The sequence below is a fragment of the Drosophila hydei genome, unplaced genomic scaffold (assembly GCF_003285905.1).
Source record: "Drosophila hydei strain 15085-1641.00,03,60 unplaced genomic scaffold, DhydRS2 tig00000289-arrow-arrow-pilon, whole genome shotgun sequence".
Taxonomy (NCBI): Eukaryota; Metazoa; Arthropoda; class Insecta; order Diptera; family Drosophilidae; genus Drosophila; species Drosophila hydei.
The window spans coordinates 54277-66571 of record NW_022045703.1 but is presented as its reverse complement, the minus strand read 5'-3'; the positions used below and the strand labels follow the sequence as shown (position 1 = coordinate 66571).

The following is a 12295-nucleotide window of genomic DNA, read 5'->3' as shown; positions in this document are numbered from 1 at the left end:
TGTTGTTACTTCACTTAATATTTAGCTTACTTAATATTTCTTATTATTTTTTTATCTTTTTATTTAGTTTTGTTTTATTTTATATATTTTTGTTTTTTTTTTGTTGTTACTTTGTTACTTTTTACTACCATCGATAAATATCGATTTTTAGAGATCGTCCGCTTGTCTTAGACAAACATCAACAGACTTGAAATTTAGATTGTGTTCAGAATTTTTGATCCGATTTCTGTCACTTACGTAAATAGAAATCGAAAAGCTTCAAAAGCATCTGTTATTTTCCTTACCATATTTTACACAATTCCACCACTTACACCAAATCGATATATATCGATTTTGAGAAAATATATTTAGCAAATCTCCCAAGAGATTTTATAGAAGCTAGAGGTGATTTAGCTTACACAAATACATTACATTTCTTTTCTGAAATAAGACCTTCCATAACACTTACAAAATATAAATTTACATTCTATACTCAAAAAATACAATCATAACTCTATAGATATTTACAATGCAGGGTATCTGCTAGTCAGTCATGCTTCTCATTTAGGATACCTTGTTTATTCGCTTGCTACTGCATCCCATTAAGCTAATGTTCCTCCATTTTCTAGGGAAGCCATTGCCGCTTCCGCTTCAATTAGTAAAGAAAATTGAATGAAATTTTTTTCTTTTTTTTTTTGGTCAAATTATACAGTAGCTAGAAGTCTGTGTGTGGGGCAGGTGAAACGGGCTAGGCAGGAAGACAGGTGGCAGCAGCTGAAGCAGAAGTAAAAGCTATCGTATCTGTATCTGCATCTCACACGCTTCTCCTGTTTTATTATGCTTCGCCAACAGGTGAGCGTCATCTTCAGCTATATTGGTGTCAGCATCGTGCTCTTCTTTGTCTCGCGCTTCTCGCCCAATGAATGGCGCCTTGTGCAGCAGCCGCTACAACAAAACCAGCTAACAGGTAAGATTTACCTACAATGTGTGTGTGAGTTTTGAAATTTGAGATATTGTTTGATAAAAATGGAAATTAGCTAAAAGTAGCTTTAAAAAACGTGTTTAATTGAAGATGTATTTCCTATGGAATATATATAGGAATGGATATATATTTATAATAGAGTTAAATGCTTTCATTGGAGTTGGGCTAAACTTGAAGTGGAAACGAATAAAAAAAAGTAATTTTGAAAGCATTGTAAGATATACGAAATAAAATATATATAATTATTTTATATATAAGGTTATAAGCTTATATAAGGTCTTTGAAGAGTAAAATAATAAGAGTAAGGAAAGTTAAAGATTTATAATATAATATATTATAAATCCCATAAGAGTAAAAAAAGTTATTTTGGAAGAATTGTAAGATATAAGAAATAAAATATACATAATTATTTTATATGTTATATAAGGTCTTTGAAGAGTAAGGAAAGAGTAAGGAAAGTTAAAAGGTTTATAATATAATATTATATTATAAATTCCATATAATTCATATTCTTAGATATATTTTGATATGATTTACATGTGTGCAAAAATATAATGTTATAAAAATGAAATTAAGAGAAGAGATTCTCTGCTCATGACAACGCTAAGTGACTTCTTAAATTAACTATATAACAAAGAGGTAAATAACATATTGTGCTACTAAATATTATTTATCTTATTACATATATAATAATATTAACTATAGTAATTAACAATTTTAAAGAGAACAGGATAATATAAGTATTTGACGCATTACTTAATTAGCATTACAAAATGACCATGAAAAAATCTTATTAATGATCATTATAGTTAACGATAATTTCCAGTAATAATCATTAACATAAATGATCATTATTTTGAATGATCATTATCGCTAATGAACATCATTATTATAATAACAATTGGTGCTTAATAATAATTAAAAGCTACTTAAATACTAAAATTAAATATTTTTAACATTTAAACAATTAAATAATAAATATTCAGTAAACAAATAGACAATGTTCAATAACAAGAAAAACTTAAATATATATAAAATATTAATTGAACAAAGAAATTTAAAATTAAACAAATTTAACAAAAAAAAAACTTAAATTTATTCACCACTTGCACTGCACTGCACTGCGACTGACCCAGTCCAGGTCAGAAACTTGACTGATCGTCCACAGCCGCTGCTGCGCCCTTTTATACCCAAAAGTCACTCAAAAGTCAATCGAGCAGAGCTCTTGAGCACTTTTTGAGTGAGAATTTACATTCGTTTGGAATTAAGTGAGAAGCAGAACGAAAGGCGAACAGACAGAACTAGCTGTATAGACATAACTTGTCATTGCGATAGGGAATATATATGCTACACATATATAACTGATATATATGCAATCAAATCTGTTTTCTCTATCTGCTATTGAGCACATTTATTACTTTTTATTTTTTTTTTAAATAATATAAAAGACATACAGATATAGGCCACTCTATTAACAGAGAACTCGACCTCTAGCTCCAGCTCAAGCATTAGAGATTACAAGCAGCTGAAAACAAGATATTAGAATATTTAAATAAAATTGAGGCAGCATAAGCGAAATATAAGTACATCTCGTGCAACACTTTTATATGGATATTTTATGAGCTGGTGCTAGCTGGGAAAGCCTGGGAAAACCGCGCACGCAACGTGTTTTTGTGATTTTTCAGAGGGGGAAACTGTGAAAATTGCTGTGGCATCTGCATAACTTTTCGAGGCTGGTTTTTTGCTGCTATTCGTATATAATTCAATTATGTGATTCAATTTGGTTGTTGGTGTTTCGCATTTGGTTTGGCAATCAAAGTCGAAAAAGCGTAGGTCACATATGAAACCGGGGCAGACAATAACAATCTATTGGCAATCCTGCAAAACATCCTTAATGTAATTTTAGCGGAAAGTAAAACAACATTTTGTATGCAAGCAACGTGTTGCCAGGCAGACACGAACACTGAAAATATAAATAAAACCACATAGAACATACAAAATGACGAAGAAGAAGAGGAGGAGAAGGAGGAGGAGTAGGACGAAGAAGGAGGTAATAGGAGAGTGGACGAGTGCAAAATAAAAACTTGGAAATGCGAGTGCATGAAAATGTTCAGATATGACAGACCCGAATGCCTGAAGCCATTGACTAGTCAGAAGCCGTCACTAGCAGCAATTGAAGCAAATGACAGCAGCTGGCAGTGAGATGGTAGCGCCAGCAGTAGGAGCTGGCAGCAGGAGCAGAAGGCCAAACCAGTAGAAGCTCTGGCTATGCGCTTGATTGCATATCAATTAGAGCAGGCGCAAAAGTCAAGCCAAACGAAATGATTGACAGTTGCCAGTTGGACAGCCAACACGAGCGCCAGCTGAACAAACTTATACATATATGCATGCATGTGTGTGCGAGTGTGTGTGTGTGTGTGTGCTACATGTGTATGCAGGATATGTTTCGTCTGTCTGTCGATAAGGACAGCTGGCTGTCCAGCATAGTTGCGTGCTGCGGCTTAGTGTTGGCATAACATATATATATATATATATATATATATATATATATATATATATATATATATATATATATATATTTAAAAATAGCTCGAAATTAATTGATTTATGAAGAAAAACAGTAACTCAAAGCGCAAATGTTGCTGCTTTTTTTGTAGTGGAGTGTAATTTGATTAGATTTTATAAATACACAAGATTTTGGAGTTCATTTAAAGGAATTTTTATTATATTAGATAATTTTATATATATATACTTTTTACTATGTGAATAGGTTAAAAGTTTATTTGGCAGTGTATTAAGTATTTATTTATTAAGTAATTCTTTAAATATATAAAATTATGTCTTAAAATAGCCTAACTATTTTTCAAGTTAAACAAGAGCTATATTTTTAAAAATAAATTGCCATGTTAGATGGAGTGTAAATTATTTTAAATATGCAAATAAAAGTATAATATAACTAATAATTTTACAGCTAGGTCCCTTTTCTTGATATTAGCTGAAAAAAATAATCTGAAAAATATTTCTAGACGAAAAATAAACATATGGCTATTATTTTTCTACTAGAAAAATATCCAAGCTATGACAGTCTAGGACAAGCTAGATATAGCTCTTACAAAATAGCTGAAAAATTGGCTAAATTCTCCAAAATTGTCATACCTAAGTCTAGCAGACATTAATGACTACGTCAGAACTAGTTTAGGCGCTCTTAAAAGGAGTAGACTGCCTTAAAGGGAAACGCACCCTAAAAAGGTAAATGGCCACATAAACTAGCCTTAAGATCAACCTTCTAGCTAAAATCTAGCTGGAAAATGCCCTAATTAAGGTATTCGTAACGAGCGCTACACCTTTAGCTTTAAAATAGATTGCTTACTTGTCAGCACTGTTGCGGTTACAATTTGTGGCCCACTCACAAACTTTACCCCCGCTCATTCTCACTTTTCACCGTTCTCTCTGCCTATTTGCTTCGCTTACAGATCCACATGCACATCACGAACAGCTTGCCAATCAGCAGCCACCCGGCATCATTGGCGGCGCACCCATACCACCGCCGCCCGGCCCCCCAACGCCGGGTGTCCAGACGTCTGCCGCTCTACAGGCATCTCTATCTGCTGCTGCTGCCGCCGCCGCCGCAGCCTCTGGCAACAGTGGTCTTGCATCTGGCACGGCAGGCGGCGCAGCGTCCGTCAATGAGTTTAGCATTTGGAATTCGTTTTGGTATTCGCTGTCCGCCTTTATGCAGCAAGGCTGCGATCTGTCGCCTCGTTCTGTTTCGGGTCGAATTGCTGCTGCATCCTGGTTCTTTTTTACACTCATACTTATCTCTTCGTATACCGCAAATTTGGCTGCCTTTCTTACCGTTGAGCGCATGGTTACGCCCATCAATTCGCCGGAGGATTTGGCCATGCAAACGGAGGTCCAATACGGCACACTGTTGCATGGCTCCACCTGGGATTTCTTTCGGGTAAGTCTGTGCGAACTTTTTGTCATTTGATAATACGAAATTTTAAGCTCAACTGAGCAAAGAGTCGTGTGGGCAGAAAAAGCTTTGAACTGCTATGACTTTTGAGTTTTTGAGCAATCTGTGTTATCGATAACACTTCATTTGATTTTTTTTGAACGAAATATTTTTGAAATAGCTAACTTTAATTCGAATTTCTGCGCATCTTCGTAGCCTTTTGTTACTTATGAGTTACCTAGTTGGGTACATTGAAATGGTTATCGATTAAATTTCCAATTCATAATTCATATCGATTCAGCTTAATTAAATATAAATTATTAAATTTAAGTCTCATAACACATAGATACAGCTTTGATCTGTTACAAGCAACAGCGTATTTATTTGGCTTTTATCCTTTTATATCGATATATATCGATTTGTTGATTTTACCTTTTATTAACATTCTTAGCATACATAGATACAAATACGAATACAATTATACATTAATAAATTCCAACTTCCACTTTCTTGAGCTGCAATCATTTTACATTTATTTATCGATATATATCGAAAAAAAAATATAGTCCGTCTGTTAACAGTCATAAAGTCTTAGACTAAAGCTCTCTCAAAGACCTTTAATATTCGAAACAAATTGCAATTATTATAAATACTCAACAATTATAAAAAACACTCGTCTGATTCGTTTTCACAGCGCTCCCCCATTGGATTGCACAATAAGATGTGGGAGTATATGAACTCAAGAAAGCACGTCTTTGTTAGTACCTACGACGAGGGCATACGACGGGTGCGCAATTCCAAGGGTAAATATGCCCTGCTCGTGGAGTCGCCAAAAAATGAATATGTAAATGCTCGAGAGCCATGCGACACAATGAAAGTGGGCCCCAACATGGATACAAAGGGATTTGGCATTGCCACGCCGCTTGGCTCAGCACTCAAGTAAGCATAAGTATATGTATAAATGGTGAATTGGGATGCATAAAGTTGCCAGACTTTATTAGACATGACATTCGAGCTAACCGTGATGAAAAAAAAAGAGGAAGAAAAATCATCGCTACCTATTTGCAGAGATCCCATCAATTTGGCTGTGCTGTCGCTCAAGGAGAATGGAGAGCTGATTAAGCTGCGCAACAAATGGTGGTACGATAAAACAGAATGTAATCCCAACAAGGACAATCAGGACACATCGCACAATGAGCTCTCGCTGAGCAATGTCGCTGGCATATTCTATATACTCATTGGTGGCCTGCTTTTCGCCGTATTCGTCGCAATTATTGAGTATTGCTTTCGCAACAAGGCAAACAGTGCGGCCGGCAATCTTGGGGGCGCTGGTGGCAGTGCGGCCAAGAGCAACGGCTCCATGTTATTGCGACCGGCGAACGCTGTACCCGGCGTGGGCGTGGCATCCACACATCAAAGGAACACCCTGACCGACACAATGCATGCCAAGGCCAAATTGACCATTCAGGCGAGTCGCGACTACGACAATGGACGCGTCGGGGTGAGTGGATATTACAATGTGTTTATTTTCTCTATGCACCCTGTAGTTGTTAAAGGTTGATTGTAGTTGTGACGAGCCTGATTTGTTTGTGTGGAATCAAATTGTTTCAAAATATATTATTGCATAGACTTATCATATACTATCGATAAATATCGATCTGAAATTTTTGTTACTGTAAAAAATGAATGGACTGAATCGATCTGTAATGATCATTTCAGTTGAATAGGAATATATATATATACAATATATATATATATATATATAAAGTACAGTATACTAATGAATAACTATCTTCCTATGTTATCGATGAATATCGATCTAAAGTTTTTGTTATCTTAAGATATTAAAAGTCTAAATTAAACCAAGCTAGGTCTGTATGAAATGATCAATCCATCTAACAAATTGTTGTATACAGTACCCTAATCAACAATAATCGATAATTATCGTTTAGTATATAGACAGCAACACGCAAATATTTTACAGCAATTCCCAAGTATTTACAGGGTATCTGCCCCACTCACCATCTCTATCACTTTTAACTTCTGTGGTTTGGGGTTGTTTTATGTGCTTAATTATGTGGTCAGCGATAATGTCTAACCGACGCACAGTATCTCAATTGCACTTCTTTGCAGTACTATCCACCTGCCCAGCTATCGGGGGCGCCCTCGATGCCGGCGAGGCGCTCCACATGAACGCACATGGTCAGGTTTGACATGAGCACGTGCAGGAGTCGCGTCTCTGACGCACACCCTGCGCGCCCACTATACGACGCATAATGGCGAATAGTCGCCAGGAGACGGAGAAAATGATGGCGGGCTGTGCCGGCGGCGGCTTGGGCATGGCCAGCGGTGGCGGCGGCGGCAGCGGTGGCAGTCACGAAGGCAGCATAACCCTCTCGCCAGTTAACGGCCAGAATGCGACTCTAATGCGACACTCGCCGGACATAAAGAAGCATCCGCAGCATGCCCACCCTTATGACAAGTAAGTGAAGTAGATTTAGCATTAAGCGAACCCTAGTTAATAAGTGCCCAGAAAAAATATAAAAGGCGCTCATTAAGAAGAAAAAAATTTAGAATTAGAAATGGAAATTATGTATTCAGGGAGCACACACAGAGAATACTAGAAAATTATTTCTGAGAACTTGTCAAATTTCATTTGATTAACGACATAATAATTCCGAGTGAACTCTTTGTTCTAGCTGCATCCGCACTTAAATTCCTTAATTGAATATATCAATTATAGCATTCCATATATTATATATATATATATATATATATTTATATATATATATATATATATATATTAATTTTTTTAATAACAGCAAAAAGCATTTTTTAATAAATTTTACTCAAAGCGTGAAGTCAGCGGCGCACAAAAGTACGGCAACATTATTTATGGCATCACAATAGAGATAGAACTGAGCGCGTGTCGTGTTTGTACGCGTGCTAAGAGCAAAGATTATTTAGCGTTTCATTATCAGTATCATTGCTATTATGATTATCATTATGATTAACATTATTATTATATTGTTTATATAAAAATCGTTATTATCTTATCATCATTGGCATTATTTTTATCATAACATTTTTTCATTATCATAATTATTACTATTATCATTATCATTAGCATAATTTTTCTTCATTCTTATTATAAATTCATATAGTTTAAAATTATAAATCCAATTGTAGTTTGTATTATTATCATTATCATTATTCATTATGATTGTCATTATCATTAGCGAAAATCATAAGTTTTGCATTTATGTTAAAAACATCGCACGCGCTCTCTCATCTCTAGGCCGAAAATAATTGCTGTTGGGCAATCAGTTGGCCAAGTTCTTATTTAGCCTGTCAGCAAGTGCAATGCAAATGAATGGGCATAAATTATTGCATTACTGTTAACAGCCAACAGCCTAGGAGCCTAGAAGCTAGGGGCTTGGGTGGGAAGAAGTGAAAACCTTAAACACTATTTATTGTGTATGTGTGCGACGTACTATATATAAATATACACACACAGCAATTCATTGCATTCAAATGACTGATTAATATTTTTAATAAATAAACAAAAGAAATATAAATAACATTACATGAGCTCAATAGCGAAAAAGTAAACAGAGAAAAAGCAAAAACGGTGTGTTCATATAGCTCTTTAATAGAATATGTTGTTGCATATTTGTTTATAATTAAATTACACAAAAATACATAGCAAAATAATAATAGTAATAATAAGAATAATAACAAAAAAAAATGAAAACAAAAAAAGCGGATTGGATTGCGATGGCTCAGTAAAAATATTGTAATAAATTAATTAGCGCAAAGAAAATAATTTAAATTGTAGTCGAAAAAGGAAATAAACACTTTGGTAAACCAAAGACTAAATGCCCTTGTGGAGGATGACTTTATTATATATATAAATATTTTTGTCAGATATTTATTATAGAAATAAGCTTGTCCGATATGATAGGAAAGGCAGACATTTCATGAGTGCTTCTCTGAAGCTTTTAATTTGGGATATATATCATGATATATATATATAAAGAGCTTATCTTTCATGCTACCAAACACTATGTCTATATAATTGAGAAAGTTAACCGATCTGATACTATATTTATATATAAGAGAAAGTAAATAATTCGATTGATTCAAAAGAGCCTCTGCTAGATATAGCCTCTGCTATATATAGTGTAAAACCTATCTGATTCTAGCAATTATCTGCTAGATACAGATCGATTCGATTGAAGATATAGAGATAGACTAAGTATAGACTGATTGCAAAAGATAAACAAGAGCTGCCATACAAGCTATCTGATCTACTCGACAGACCCGATTATATAGAGCGAAATGATTGATTTCATACTATAACTCTATTGAGTATACTAAATATATAATATAGATCCGATTGATTCCAAAATTCTCGCAAGAGCTCTACGTACAGCAGCTATATAATATAGTTCAACAATCCGATTGATAATGGAAGACAGATGTAACGCATCAGAGACTTCATCGCTTATGCGTTACATAGCTCACATATAAGCGATCATACCCTCTGCAAAGGCATTTTGAAAGTGTGCAGTGAGGCCAGTAAATTTTAATTAAATTTATTTTAATTGAAATCGTTTTGATTTGATTCGCTCACAAACAACACAGCAAATGGGCGACATTAATAAAAACGAGCGAATTGTTTATTTAATAAATACTAAATTGACAAGCTATTCTTTGGCATTTATTTATTTATTTGATTTATTATTTATGGCACGAAGGTCTGAATGAAGCAACAGCAGAAGAAGAGAAAACTAGTTTTAAGGCGACAACAACAATTGCATTACTTCCGCATCTATTTAAATATAAATGTATAAATAAATTAAATTTAATTTGAAAGTTCATAGTGTCGAGGCTTTTGCACAAGCAAACACACATACATACATAGTGTATATATATCTATATACATATATATATATATCGTATATAGTTGCCATACAAAAAGAAAAATTGCTTAAGTCATATCAAAAGACATTTGAATGGTACTGAGATAAACCTTATAAAGAATATATATACATACTATTGTAAACTATTTACGTAATAAACTGTTGCTAGTTAATTATTTTGATTTGATTTTAATACAACTATATAGATACGACATATGTATAGCATAAATATACAAACTTTTTATAGGACTACTCAACCAAAAACCAGTTGCAGGTAAAATGCATTTACAACCATTTCTGTTTAAAGCGCATCAAATCAAACATTCCAAAATCAAAAACTCAAATCAAATTAAAATAATAATAATAAATAATACAAAAATACCAAAAAATACTACATATATGTGTGCAAAGATGAAAAATTATAACTATGATAAATGCAACTAGCTGGAAGAGCAAATAAAATAATAATAAATGGGGAAAAGAGAAAGAGAAAGTAAATTGACACGTCAGATGGCAAAAATCAAATAAATTTTTTGCCAAAAATAAATCAAATAAAAATTAAATCAAACACTAGCTAAAGTAAGACTTAGATTATTATCATGTAAGTGAAATAAAAACAAAAACTAAAAATTAAAATTTGAAAATTTGTTTTTCTTGTTTTGCCAACCCGTCGCAACTCTTTACCGTAGTGTAACTGTACATTTTTTGATATGTATTTTAATTTACGTGTGCCACGGTAGAGGATATATTTGATATATTTATTAACATTAAGTAAACATATTGTTATTACACTGCATTTAAATACCAACAAAAACAAAACCAGAGAAAAACCAAACTTAGAAACAAATAAAAGCCAAAAGCTAAATACAACTATTACAATAAACGTTTTAAATGCGGTTTGTGTATTTAAGTTTTTACTTTGGAATTCTGCTCAATACACTTAAGCATCTCTGGCCATATTTCAATTTAAATATAAAGTATTTATGGTGGTTCGTCTTAAGCTCTATTTGCATCTAATCCAAATGAATTAACAGCAATTCTCTGCTAAGCAAATAAGCTAGAGTCGAGGCAATTTCAGGAACTCTGCACAAATTGTCGGTTAACCGCAGTCGCCACATGACTAAAAACTCAACGTTGCCACATCCGAGCACAAGTGTTAAGAACCAGAGCTCCATCATCACATTAGCAAGTGTTGAGCGTAGGCTTTGTTGCTGCTGCTGCCCATCCCCTCTTGCCTACCCTTTAGACGGCCTTAAACTATTTACAGTTTAATTTGAAGGGCCCCAGCCTTGCCACAACACTTTTGCTGAATTTTTATTTGTTGCATCATAATTGGAAAACGGCTGTGGCAATCCGGAAGTCATGATTCATGCGCTCGCCGCAGTAATTAACACAGCCAGCGTTGACAGTACAGCCGCCAGAAAAAGATGTTCGTGTTTGCTTGAAGACCGCAAGCGCAACTTGCCGCAGTTCTCTGCCACACATTAGCATAAAAAGTCACATGGCCCACAGCGCAAGATGGCCCAAAGTTTACTTGACGTTTTTCTTCTTTACTACTTTCTTCGTTTTTTATATATTTTTTGGCCCCTTTGGTGTATTTTACATTTGACGAGTGCCAAAGTTGGAGCTGTCATAAAATTAGCGCCGTTTTCAACTTGAAGCACAGGCAAACAGCAGGACTATGAACTCAAATAAAGTCAAGAAAATGGGAACTGACTTGTGAAAACTAAATTGAGTTCTGAACAAAACGAGGCGGCGGTTAAAACAATTTTCCTTATAGTTTTAGCTTTGGTATTTTTATTATTGTTAGTATTATATTATTTTTTATTTATTTTTATTTTATTTTATTTATTTTATTTATTATCCTTATAATCTTCTTGATAATATTAATCATGATGCTTAGTGGTATTTTTATGTGTATCTTGAGTATTATTTTTTTATTAATATAATTAATATTTTGGTCTTTTAATTAGTGTACTTCTTGCTCTTGCTATCAGATGAGGTATATGTTTCTTAATTTATTTATTTCATATATAGTTTTTATGTATTTTCTGAAATATTTTTGTATTTATACTATAAATTTTTGAAAAATATTTTTTATACTAATTTTCTTAATACATTTTTTATTTTACATATATTTTTATATATATTTACAAATGTATTTTTTTATGCATTTTTCTATGAATTTTTATTTATTTTGTATGTATAAATTTTCCGTATATTTTTCATATATTTTTTAAATAAAATTATTTTATTTAAGCAAGAAATGTGCAAAGTTGTTCAAAATTTATATTTTTAAATTCATTTTTTATTTGCAAAGTTGTTAAAAAATTATATTTTTTAATTCATTTTTTATTTGCAATTTTGTTAATATTATTTTTGCCTTTATTTCAAAACTTTCAGCATACAGAACAGAACAATACTTCTACTTCTGCTAAGAGCTCTACGTATATA

The 12295-nt window shown here is 33.3% G+C and overlaps 1 pseudogene; it reads left to right on the top strand.

Annotated features, from left to right (window-relative positions):
- The first annotated feature begins 816 nt into the window (after nt 1–816).
- On the top strand, nt 817–7159 carry LOC115483027 (annotated as a pseudogene).
- Nucleotides 7160–12295: the final 5136 nt, after the last annotated feature.